At 40.5% G+C, this 12,369-nt stretch overlaps 1 pseudogene; it reads right to left on the bottom strand.

Moving 5' to 3' along the window:
- The window catches only part of LOC107775801 (serine/threonine-protein kinase 54-like), a 118,424-nt pseudogene that overhangs the window by 6,831 nt on the left and 99,224 nt on the right, over positions 1-12,369 (bottom strand).

Below are 12,369 nucleotides of genomic sequence, written 5' to 3'. Positions count from 1 at the left end.
AAGATTTATGGAAGTATTTCGCGTGATGGGATTATGTATGTGTGATGCGTTCGTCATTTATGTTGGGGAGTTAGAGACCAAGTAGGGAGATTCTGGAATTTTGAAGTTTAGAGACTAGATGTTCTCAGAGGCAGACTATTCCTTAGTTGCGGACTATGAAGGTATATTAAGGGATAGACAGTTGATTGTACGTCTTATGGATAGGTCGCTATGGACTGTTGGAAGGTTATTTACCTATTTCGGGGCGATCAAAATCGATTTGGTGTCCCACTGGTAGGCCTAATGAGAACATATATTCTATATCTGATCAGGTTTGTTTACTCAGCACAACAATTGCTGGGGTGTGTCATTGGCTAGAGTGATCATATTCATGTCCTAATGTGTTCCATGTGTTACTCTCTCATGCTACGGCGGGTTGTGAGACTACTTGACTATTCACATGCATAACGTGGTTCTGTTTAAACTTTGTGGTGAAATTTGAGCGATATGTCTCTTGGGGTGTTGAGTTGATTATTGCACCTTAGACGTGCTTATCCTGTCTATGGTATATTGTGCTATCCGTTTCTCCATGGTTATGGTCATACACTTCGCTTGTTTGTTGTTGATACACATGTGTTTGTTGATTGTGATTATTATTGCTCGATAGGTATTCCATGTGGATTGGTATGTTTGGATCGGGTTATGTGACGTAGTGGAGTTATGATAGGATATGATTCTTGTGTTTATTTTATGTGTTTTTCCTCTCTCTTGTAGGATGGAATCATGGCATTGTGCCTTTGTGGTTGTATTTGCCGAACTTATTGGATAGTCCTCTTATTTGATTCTCCTTCCATCTTTGTGTTAATCGAGTTGTTATTTGTTGGGTGTACAGATTGCATCATATGTAACTAGGTGGCATTGGGTGCGGCCTATTGTCGAGCAGCTTGTACTGGGTAAGATGAGGTCATTGGACTTGGAATTAGTGCAATCGGGTTTGGATAAGGTATGTTTGGTTAAGAATGTCATTAGTCAACTTAAAATTTGATAATGGTTCTTGTCGGGCGAGAGAGCTCCACGACTTATTGACTTGATGAGTGGTTATGAATTTCTACATGTTTCCTATTTCATTGCAGTGCTACGAAGGGTTGGAATGAGGTTTTATCTTGTATGAAGTATAATACCAGTACCAGATTTGGTAATGAGCAGCCATTGTGGTTGGAAGTTGTGGCTATGAGTACGTGAGTTATATGGTACACCGCGTGGTTACATCATGGGATTATGTTATGACTTGATGCAGCTTGTGGGGACTGGTACAATATATATATACAGGGATCGAATCTTATAGAGAATTCCGGATGTTGGAATTTAGTTCTAAGGGTTATGGACTAAGGTTGAAGAAAGAATCTTTAGTCAGGATTCAACTAATGGACATGTATGGATTGTGGTAATGTGGGATCACTCGTGGGTATATGAATGATGAGTTTATACAGTGATTGGATGACTTGGGAATGGATTTTGGTACGTTCGAAGACGAACATATGTTTAAATGGGGAGAATATAATGATCCGACCGATCGTTTCGAGCATTAGTATCCCGTTCGGTGGTTTGAGACTTCGACTGGCTTTATATGAGGTATTACGACTTGCGTACATGGTTGATTTTGATTTTCAGGTAGTTCGAGATTGATTTGGAAGAGTAATTCTAAATTCGGTAGCTTTGAGTACTAAGAGTTGACCAAGGTTAGACTCTTGAGTAAACGATCGCGGATTGGTACTTTGATTATTCCAATAGGTTCGTATGGTATTTGTGGACTTGGATATTACATTTTAATTTGATGTTCCTAGAAGGGTTTGGATCTATTTATCAAAAGTATGCAATTTGATGAATTTAAGATTTATAGGTTTTACCGGGAGCTGGCTTCGGTGCTATTAGACTCATATTATGGCTTTGAGACCTTGTATAGTTTCTTTTTGTTGATTTGAACTTGTATGCAAAGTTTGGTTCAGATACGGAATGACTAAGTGTAATTCGGACGCGTTCCACAAAGTTTGATGGTTTGAAACTTAAGAGAATAAGTTTGATCTTTAATTATTGATTTTGATGTTAATTGTAGTATTTTGAGCCTTTGGATAAGTTTGCTTAATGTATTTGGACGGGGTTCTAGAGACCTCGGGTTTGATTCAGGGCAGTTTTAAATGATTTTGGATGATTTTTGTATTGCTGATAGTCTGATGTTCTGATAAACTTCGCGATCATGGAAAGTTCATCATGATCACGATGAGTAATTTGGTTACTGGAAAGTTCTTCATCACATTCGTGTCATACGGATCGCGTTCGCGGGGGTCTGGCATGGAAGCCATCTCATTCGCTTGGAGGTTGTTGCGTTCGCGCAGAGGGATTGGCACTTGGGTCTTTGTTAGTCGCGTTCGTGGGGTGGTGTTGGGTTCGCGTAGTATTTGGCATATGGGTCATCGCGTTTGCGACTGAAGGTTGGAATTCATGAAGAAGCGCTGTATAGCAGGTCATATTTTGTGCTTCGTGATCGCGGGGACCCTGTTGCGATTGCGAAGGGTACCCCTAGGCGGACTTTTTAAGTTGTGTATTTCGAGATTTTGAGCTCATTTCTCATATTTGGAACTCTAGACTTGGAGAGGGGCGATTTCTCATGGAGATTTTCATACAAGACTTTGGGGAAAGTAATTTCTGCTCACATTTGGTATTATTTCAAGAATTTACATAAATTGTTAAAAGTCAAATATTGAATTTTGAGATGAAATTTAGGGTTTTGCCTACACTTTAAGAGAGTGTATTTTGAGGATTTGAGTACTCATTTGGAATTGATTTTTCAATCTAATCATATATTTGGACTCGGTAGGCTATAGGTCATCGAATTTGGCATTGGTTTCGGGTTTTGGGCACGCACACCTAGTGTTGACCTTTGTTGGCTTTGTGAGAATTCTTTAAAGATAAAAAATTTATTGATTGGGATTACATCCTATGATATTGGTGACTTCCTTGATTGATGGTTAGGTAGATTCAAGCCGATTGGAGGTGATTTCTCAAAGAAATACAATTTTGGAGCTTTGGATTAGTCGGATGAGATAAGTTTCTTGCCTAGCTTTGGTTGAGAAATTTTTATTACTTATCAATATTATTTGCTACATTCAGGAGTGATGTATATATGAGATAACAAGCGTATATACATATGACATGATTATCTATGCTCGGGATAGAATTCTAGAACTCTTTATGCGTTGTTTGGTGGTGTGTTCTACTTGATTCTTGTGCTACTCAATTGATTGCCTACGTGAGTACAATAAACCATGAAAGAGAAATGTTGAGGCTATTGGTTCCTTATTTTGAGCATGATAAGCTAATCTTGAGATTGATACTATACTTGCCTCGGACGTAGTCACTGTATGTTATAAACACATACCCAACTTGTTATTCTTGTGTTGTGCCTTGATTTGAATATATATTCTTTGTGATACATGTGTGATCCCTTGTTCCTGATTCAAGTTACCTCTTGTTCATGTTAGTTTAGGACTTCATTTCTGTTTATACTTCAAATAGATGTTGTATTTATTCTACATATCAGTCTTGTAAATCCAAGTCATAGTGTCTTTTGATTTGTACTACCAGTCCTTGGGATAGTTGTATTGAATTTGTTTGCAGTATTTATGATTGATGTTAATGATTTATGATTATAGCTGTAACTTATGCGGTTGGCTTATCTATCGGGTTGAGATAGGTGCCATCCGGACTTGGTGGTATTTTGGGTCGTGACGTGAAACAGGACAAAATTGAAGAAACTTCAGCAAAGCTTAGATCTGGATATGGGAGATCACAGCAATAAATTTCCCATAAGCAAATACCAAAGCTGTATACATCACATTTTCTGTTGTAGGGCTTGCCATCAAGTACCTACACATTGCATTTAATCAATTTCTTTAAGTAGTATACCAGAGGAATTGGATTTTATATGGATACATAGATTATATTTAAGGAAAAGTAAAAGGATTATCATTGAAGCTATCAGACACTACAAGTAAACAAAGGAGAGGGTAGAGTGTAGATCAGTGATGATATGATGTGACATGATAACATCATCGCAGAAATGCAAAGTGATGTTTGGCTATTCTGAGTATATTTTGATAGTGTTTCACTTTATTTTAATAGTCCTTATGGTTTATGTGAAAAACTCACAAAGATTATCCCTAATTAAGCTATTTTGTTAGGATGTGGAAACAATGAATTTAGGAAATACATAAGTATTTGGACTGCAAATTGGATAAATTAAAGATTTCAAAATTGTCCTAGAAGCTAAGTAGAAAACAACTCAATATGGACTTTTAACACGGGCACCACGCAAGCTGAAATTTTTTGCTGAATTAGTTCACGTACCACACGTGCGCCACGCAAAGTAGAGTTACTGTGGCAAAATTTTAAGGGTTTCTTTTGTCAATGGCTTATTTAATGGAGCATATAAAGGCTTTCTTTCATCTCCTCAACCACCATCTCTACCTGTAAGGGATAAGAACACTATTTTTGAAGCAAAGAGGAGCTTGGAAGAATCATCCTAATGAAGATTTGAAGAGGTTTTCTCAACTTTTCTTATTTTCTTTTATTTTGGAGATTATTTTGAGAATGGATATTTTGTTTCTTAGTATAAACATGAGAAGCTAAATCTCTTATCTAGGGTATTGATGAACCCATTGTCGGGTGGTTTTGAGTGAGTCCTGAATTCTTGATACATATTCTATACGTTTGACTATGGTGTAAATGAATTCAATTTTTTGAGCTCGCAATTGTTTAATGTCATATTTCTTGTTAATTCTTAGGAAGGATTTACAGGTTTGGATCAGTCAAACAACAGTAATTCATGTTAATTTTAGGGATTAGTTAACCCAATTTAGAATCATTATAGGAATATCATTATTTGGTTGTGACCAAATAATTGGACGAGTTTATTATCTTGAATGTTTTCGGAAAACAAAGTTTAAGAACGACAATGTTAGTAGTTGGGAAACTCTAGCGGACAATTTTAGGTCTGTACAGGGTAAAATATGTTCATATTAAATGCTCGCACAATAGAGCGACATGTGGAGCCGGAGACAGATGAAGAGCGAGGAAAGTGAAAATCAAGTCTGGGGGCAGCAATCTCGGTTGTCCCCGAAGGAAGTGTTGCTCATAAAGACAAATAAATATCTGCCATACGGTAGCATTTAATGAAGAATATTCTGTAGTATTAAATACGTAGTTCGTTATAGAGAACATGTCATTCATAGCCTGCCGTTACACATTCATCAATGCACCCCATAATTATCATTTAAGAGGGGCTTGATCCTAGGATCTTGTTCCCTACATGCAACTATAAATAGTAACTTCAAAAGTCATTGTAGAGGACACGAATTTGCTGACAAACATATGCTATATACTGTTCAAAAGCTCAATAACATTTTATTTATTTCTTATTAATATTGTTATTACTGCCTTCGGAAACTCTGTTCCCGGGATCAATCTATCTGCTATCTTATCTCGATTTCAACACTAAGTCTTGCATTCTTACTTAAATTATTTATCATTCTGGGATCAAATCGATTTGCTTGTCTATAAACCATGTATAAATTCAACTGTATCGTTTTACATGGAAACAGTTTGGTGCCGACCGTGGGGCTTAAACTGTCGCGTAATTGAGTTGATCCTTGCATCTATTACTAACCTGTTTGATTCTTTGTTTCTTAGCAAAATCATAAAAATGGCAGATAACTATGTCAATGTCACACACAACATTGAGGCCCAAGAAAATCAGCCTCAGCACGAATACTTGATCAGTGATACCCGCAATAAGGGACATGAGGCCACGCCGGTCCATGGGGGGCAATATCCATGACATGTTCGGGAGGCAACTCCTGATGATGCCGAAGATGAGCATGTCGTGGAAACAGTGAGAATCCTGAGGGAGCAACAAAAGGCTATTATGGGTCATCTCTCGCGACAAGATCTAGTCATGACGGAGTTGATATAGGCATTGTCGGGTGCTTCCAACAACGCAAATGGAAGAGGTCCAGTCCATCCCAGTGCTCCTGCAAACCAAACAACAAAGAGGGTTGATAACAACACCTCGAGAGGCGAGGTCGACTTCGATATGGCTGAGGGGAACGGTAGAGGATCTGGGAACAACAATGAGAATAATCCCTTTAAAACCGAACTCATGAGGTTTATAAGGGAAATAAATGCCCGAATGGATCAGATCCTGGGCGCACCACTGGTATTGAAAGGGCCGGATTCAAAGAAATACACTCAGTTGCTGTTCAAACCGAGCGTGACATCGAAGTTGATCCCAAAGCGATTCAAGATGCCGAACGTGCCTTAATATGATGGGACTTCGGATTCTTAGGAGCACATCACCACTTACACAATGGCGGTGAAGGGAAATGACGTAGCTCCGCATGAGATTGAGTTAGTCTTATTGATTAAATTCGGGGAGACCTTCACGAAAGGGGCCCTGACGTGGTATTCACTCTTGCCCGAGCACTGAATAGATTCCTTCGAGATGCTCATAGATTCTTTTATCAAGGCTCATGCTGGGGCCAGGAAGGTACAGACCCAAAAGGCCGACATATTCAGAATTGCACAAGGAGAGTCTGAATTGCTATGGGAGTTCGTAACCAGATTCTAGAAGGATAGGATGTTGCTACCCGCCATGACATATGAATGGGAAGCTGAGGCATTAAGTAAAAGATTAAATCCGAGAAGTTTCGACGCTTCTCGGAAATTGAAAGAAAGTCTGCTCGAGTTTCAGGCAACAACATAGGCAAATGTTCACAACCGATATGAGTCGAAGATAAGAATTGAGGATGACCAACTCGGTTTCCCGTTATCAACCAAGATCCAGGACCGGGATAAGAATAAGGAAAGATTGAAGGATGATTTCAATGCAGACCGACGGTATTCTAGAGGTCAGGTTTTGCCCTATGAAAGGACTGAAGGATGCGACAGAGGTTCTCGGTCGGTAAAATGATTCACTACCGATAGGAGAGCTGATCGCGGTCAGAATAACAGATCATTGCAGGATAAAGAGGTATCGGCTCCCGAGACTCCACCTACCCTAGGCTATCCGAATACAACTTCAACGTTAGCATGGTGGAACTGGTATCGACAATGTAAAACATTAAGGAAGAATGGTTCCCGAGGCCAACGACATCGAACACCAGTCAGAGGGATCCTGATCTATGGTGGGAGTACCATGGGACCAACGACCATCGGACTAGGGACTGCAGGCATCTGCACGAAGAGGTGGCGACTTAGAAAATTCTTTAGTGACTGAGCTAAGAACAACTATGGTCGCAACAGGGATAATGCAGAACCCTCAAAAGAAGGAGAAGATTCCCCTCGTCTGATGATCAACATGATTTTCTGGGGGAACGAGATTAATGATGTAACTTCCTCGGCAGCGAAAAAGACGAAGGTATTGGTAACCTAGAGCAAGAGACTGTAGGAAGTTGCTGAGGATGATATCACCTTCATGGAGGAGGATGTAGATGGACTCTTACTATCACACCAGGATGCCTTGGTAATCTCTCTTAATGTTATAGATTTTAAGATTAAACATATTTTGGTAGACCCAGGGAGTTCAGCCAACATTATCTAATTGAGAGTGCTGGAACAAGCCAAGCTGACCGGAAGCATTATCCGGGCACAAAGCTCCTCGTCGGGTTCAATTTGGCAAGCGTAACCCTAGGGGAAATCTTGCTGCCCATGAATGCCAAAGGGGTAATGAAGACGACCCTTTTCGTAGTAGTAGATGGCGATATGGGTTACAATATCATTCTAGGAAGACCATGGCTGCACGAGATGAAGGCTGTACCGTCAACATATCATCAACTTCTGAAATTCCTATCCCCGGAGGGAATTAAACAGATAAGAGAAGATCAACCGGCAGCAAGGGAGATGAACGCGATCTCAGTTTCCAATAGCAAGGGGAAGGAGCATGTGGCATAGCAATTATAGGAACCGGCACCTGCTCCCGAGCCAAAGAAAGTCAACAGGGGGAGGAGTCGTTGGAATCCTCTCAGGTACCAAGATATTTCCAGGTACCAGAAGAGATGGACCCAACAAAATCCATAGCGGAAGAACTCGAGCAAGTCGCATTGTTTGAGAAATTCTTGGAGAGGAAATTCCACTCGGGGATAGGACTAAACCCCGAGCTCAGGTAAGGATTTACTAAATTTCTTAAATTTAACGCTGAATATTTTGCGTGGTCGCAGCGGATATGATAAGTATTCTGCCAGAAGTGGCCTTGCACAAACTAAGCCTGGATCCTAAGATCCCTCAGGTGAGGTAGGAAAAACGCCCTATTATCGAGGTCAGAAACAAATTCGTCAAGGAAGAGGTAACTCGTTCGCTTAATATCAGTTCAACCAGTGAGGTAAAGTATCCTGACTAGCTATCTAATGTAGTAGTAGTTCCAAAGAAGAATAAATTTTTTTACATGTGCATAGACTATAAGGATCTAAATAAGGCGTACCCAAAAGACTCGTTCCCATTGCCAAACATTGATCAAATGATTGATGCAACGGCCGGGAATGAGTTGATGAGTTTTCTCGATGCTTACTCCGGGTACAACCAAATCAAGATGAAACCGAAGGATCAGGAAAAAGAAGTTCATTCATAACGAACTTTGAAACATATTGCTATAGTGTGATGCCTTTCGGGCTTAAGAACGCCGAAGCCACTTATCGGAGGCTTGTAAACAAAATGTTTGAGAAAAAAATAGGGAAAACTATGGAAGTTTCCATAGATGATATTCTAGTTAATGCTTTGAACGCAGGTGAACATATTAAACACCTGAAAGAAACCACTGACATCCGAAGGAAGAACAACATGAAGCTTAACCCCGCAAAATTGCACATTCGGAGTCAGCTCCGGTAAGTTCTTGGGGTTCCTAGTGTCACAAAGGGAGATCAAAGTCAATCTCGCTAAAATTAAAGCCATCGAGGACATCTCTGACTAGCTATCAAATTTGAAAGAGGTTCAAAGGTTGACAAGAAGACTGGCCGCTTTAAGCGGATTCATTTCCCGATCTTTGGAAAAACGTCATCATTTCTTTTCACTTCTCAAAAAGTAAAATAACTTTGAATGGACTCCGGAATGCCAAAAGGCTCTGAAGGATTTTAAAAGGTATTTATCGAGCCCTCCATTATTATCAAAACTGAAGGAAGGTGAACAATTGCTGATTTACTTAGCGGTCTTGGAGGTAGCGGTAAGTGCCGTTTTAATCCGTGAGGATGAAGGTATGCAATCTCCTATCTATTATGTTAGTAAAATTTTAACGGGAGCAGAAACTCGCTACCCACATCTCGAGAAATTGGCCTTAGCTCTCGTAGTCTCCGCTCAAATTCTTAGGCCTTATTTCCAATTTCATCTGATAGCCGTGGTGACAATCTTTTCCATGCGAAATATCCTTCACAAACCTGAACTTTCAGGTTTGATTGGCCAAGTGGGCGGTCAAAATGAGTGAATTTGGCATAGAGTATAAACCTATAACTACGATTAAGTCACAAGTTTTGGTTGACTTGGTGGCCGATTTTAGTCCAGGACTACGGCCTTTGGCTACCAAAGAAGCAGTGATGGTGTCAGAATTGACATTGGGAGTTTGGACCTTGTTCACGGATGGAGCTTCCAATGTGAAAGGGTCCAGGCTCGGTGTAGTACTAATCACGCCTTTGGGAGAAGCCCTAAGGTAGGCCATAAGAACACTTCCACTGACTAATAATGAAGCCGAGTATGAGGCTTTGATTGCAGGACTCGAGCTGGCCGGGGGATTGGAATCTGAGGTCATAGAAATCAAATATGATTCCCAACTGGTAATAAATCAAGTCAACGGAATCTTCGAAGCCAAAGAGGAATGCATGCAACAATATGTAGTGAAAGTCTAGGCTCTGGTCGCACAATTTGGGAATGGTCAATTATCCACATCCCGAGGGTAGAAAAAACGGAAGCAGACGCACAAGGCAATCTATGATCGTCCACAGAAATGAAGGGATTGAACTCCGGTACGGTCATGCATCTTATGCATTCGGTATTGGACGCGGACGGCTACCTTGAAGTAAACGCAACCAATTTGGTCTCGGACTGGAGGAATGAGATCATTGACTATATCGAGCACGGAAAGCTACCCAAAGATCCCAAGGCATCCCGGGCGCTGTGCACTAAAGTAGCCCGATACTGCTTTAGGGAGGTCAATTGTATAAAACATTTTTTCAAGGCCCGTTGGCCCGATGTTTAGGATCCTTCGAAGCTAATTACGTCATGATAGAAATTCACAAAGGGATCTGCAGAAATCACTTGACTGCTGAGTCTTTGTTATTAAAGCTAATTAGGGCGGGATACTACTGGCCCCGGATGGAACAAGACGCTAAGGCTTATGTTCTGAAATGCGATAAGTGCCAACGCCACGCACCGTTGGTACATCAACCGGCGGAGTTATTGCACTTGGTTTTGTCGCCCTGTCCATTCATGAAATGGGAGATGGACATAGTCGGTCCACTGCTGCTGGCTCCATGCAAGGTAACATTTCTTTTGATTTTAGCTGACTACTTTTCTAAGTAGGTTGAAACAGGTCCTTACTAGAAAATTGGCGAGCGCGAAGTGGTAGATTTCCTGTGGGAAAACATAATTTCAGGTTCGGGGATACTAAAAGAGATATCATGTGACAACGAACCACAAATTATAGGAGCAAAGGTGATAAAATTCCTCGAAGACCTAAATATCAAAAGAATCACATCATTACTATACCACCCGAGCGCAAACGGCCAAGCAGGATTGACAAATAAAATGATTATTCAAAATATCAAAATGAGATTGGAAGCAGCCAAAGGCAAATGACCCGAAGAGCTACCAAGAGTGTTATGGGCGTACCTAACAACGGCCAGATCAAGCACGAGGGAGACACCTTTCTCTCTCGTGTACGGAGCAGAAGCCTTGATCCCAGTGGAAGTAGGAGAACCTACCCTGAGATATTTTCAGGCGGATGAAGAAGCAAACAACGAAGAATTATTGGTGAAATTGGAGTTGCTCGATGAACGCAGGGACTTGACGCATATAAGGATGGCAGACCAAAAATAGAGAATGAAAATATATTATAATTGAAGAGCAAATCTCCATTATTTCAAAGTAAGAGACTTGGTTTTAAGGAAAGTAACTCAAAACACCTGGGAGCTCAACGTAAAAAAACTAGGTCTAACATGGGAAGACCCTTACCAGGTTTCATCTGTCACCGGGAAAGGATCACACGAATTGGAAAATCAAGACTGAGTAAAGTTTTCGAGCAACTGGAATGTGGCACACCTTAAAAGATACTATTGTTGATGAGCACCGCCTATACTGAAAGTATGTGGTGTAATCTTTTTCCCTTCGTCCAGTTTTTGTCCCAATTAGGTTTTTCTGGTAAGGTTTTTAACGAGGCAGCAATGGAAAGCATACTACAAAGGAAGCTTCGTCAGTAGAAATAAGAATGCAAGCAATGAGCCACTACGGGACGATTAGATAGTCTTTTGCTCAATATCAAAGTTCCTACCGGGAAACAAAGTTTGCTATCGGGCCAAAGGTTACCCAACCGTTCATGAGTTCAAGTCACTGGGGTGGTTAGGTAATCTTTGGCTCAGTAGTAAAATTCCTAACAGGAAGCGAAGCTTGATATCGAACCAAAGATTATCCAACCATTCACTAGTGGGATCTTCAAAGGAGCAAGACTTCAAGTGTTCAAATTTGCATTCTTCGCATTCGAATACTTGGGGAGGGGGAATGATACGAGAACACCGCAACATGACTGCCACATGAACCGGGACCAAAAAATCTGGGAACAAAGTTGTATCATCGGGACCGAGGACTGCGCGGCCAGCCCCGTAGAAAAAGTGGTACAAATTAGCCACAAGTAATGACAATTTATTTTTAGCACAACAAATGCTTATGTACTTTTGAAAATGGAAGGAATAAAGTAAAGTCCTTTTATTTTTATCTTGTTTCTTGCCCGAACGATGAATTAATTTTATCATTTGAAAGTTAAACAAGTACTTCAAATGCTAGTGCCGGAATTAACATGAGATGTACTCTTTAAGAGTATTGTACACATAAGAGGGCCCTCTCTTATGAAACCCTCATAGTAAAGGGTTGATCCGAGAAGAAGTTATGCCGGGAATCCAAATGCTATTAGGGAAAAAAGCACCCGAAGCCTTGCATAACTCGATGCAAAGAGAAAAACTTGTGCACTACATAAATGAAAAGTACTTATATATAACAAAGTACCAAGTAGCACAAGTGCAAAAGTGTGAGGTAAAAAACTAAGTGGAAAGAAGAAAAGAAGCTAAACTACTGCATCCCAGAATC

This window comes from Nicotiana tabacum, chromosome 23, assembly GCF_000715075.1.
Source record: "Nicotiana tabacum cultivar K326 chromosome 23, ASM71507v2, whole genome shotgun sequence".
NCBI classification, from domain to species: Eukaryota; Viridiplantae; Streptophyta; class Magnoliopsida; order Solanales; family Solanaceae; genus Nicotiana; species Nicotiana tabacum.
This window is presented reverse-complemented; position numbering and strand designations above follow the sequence as displayed.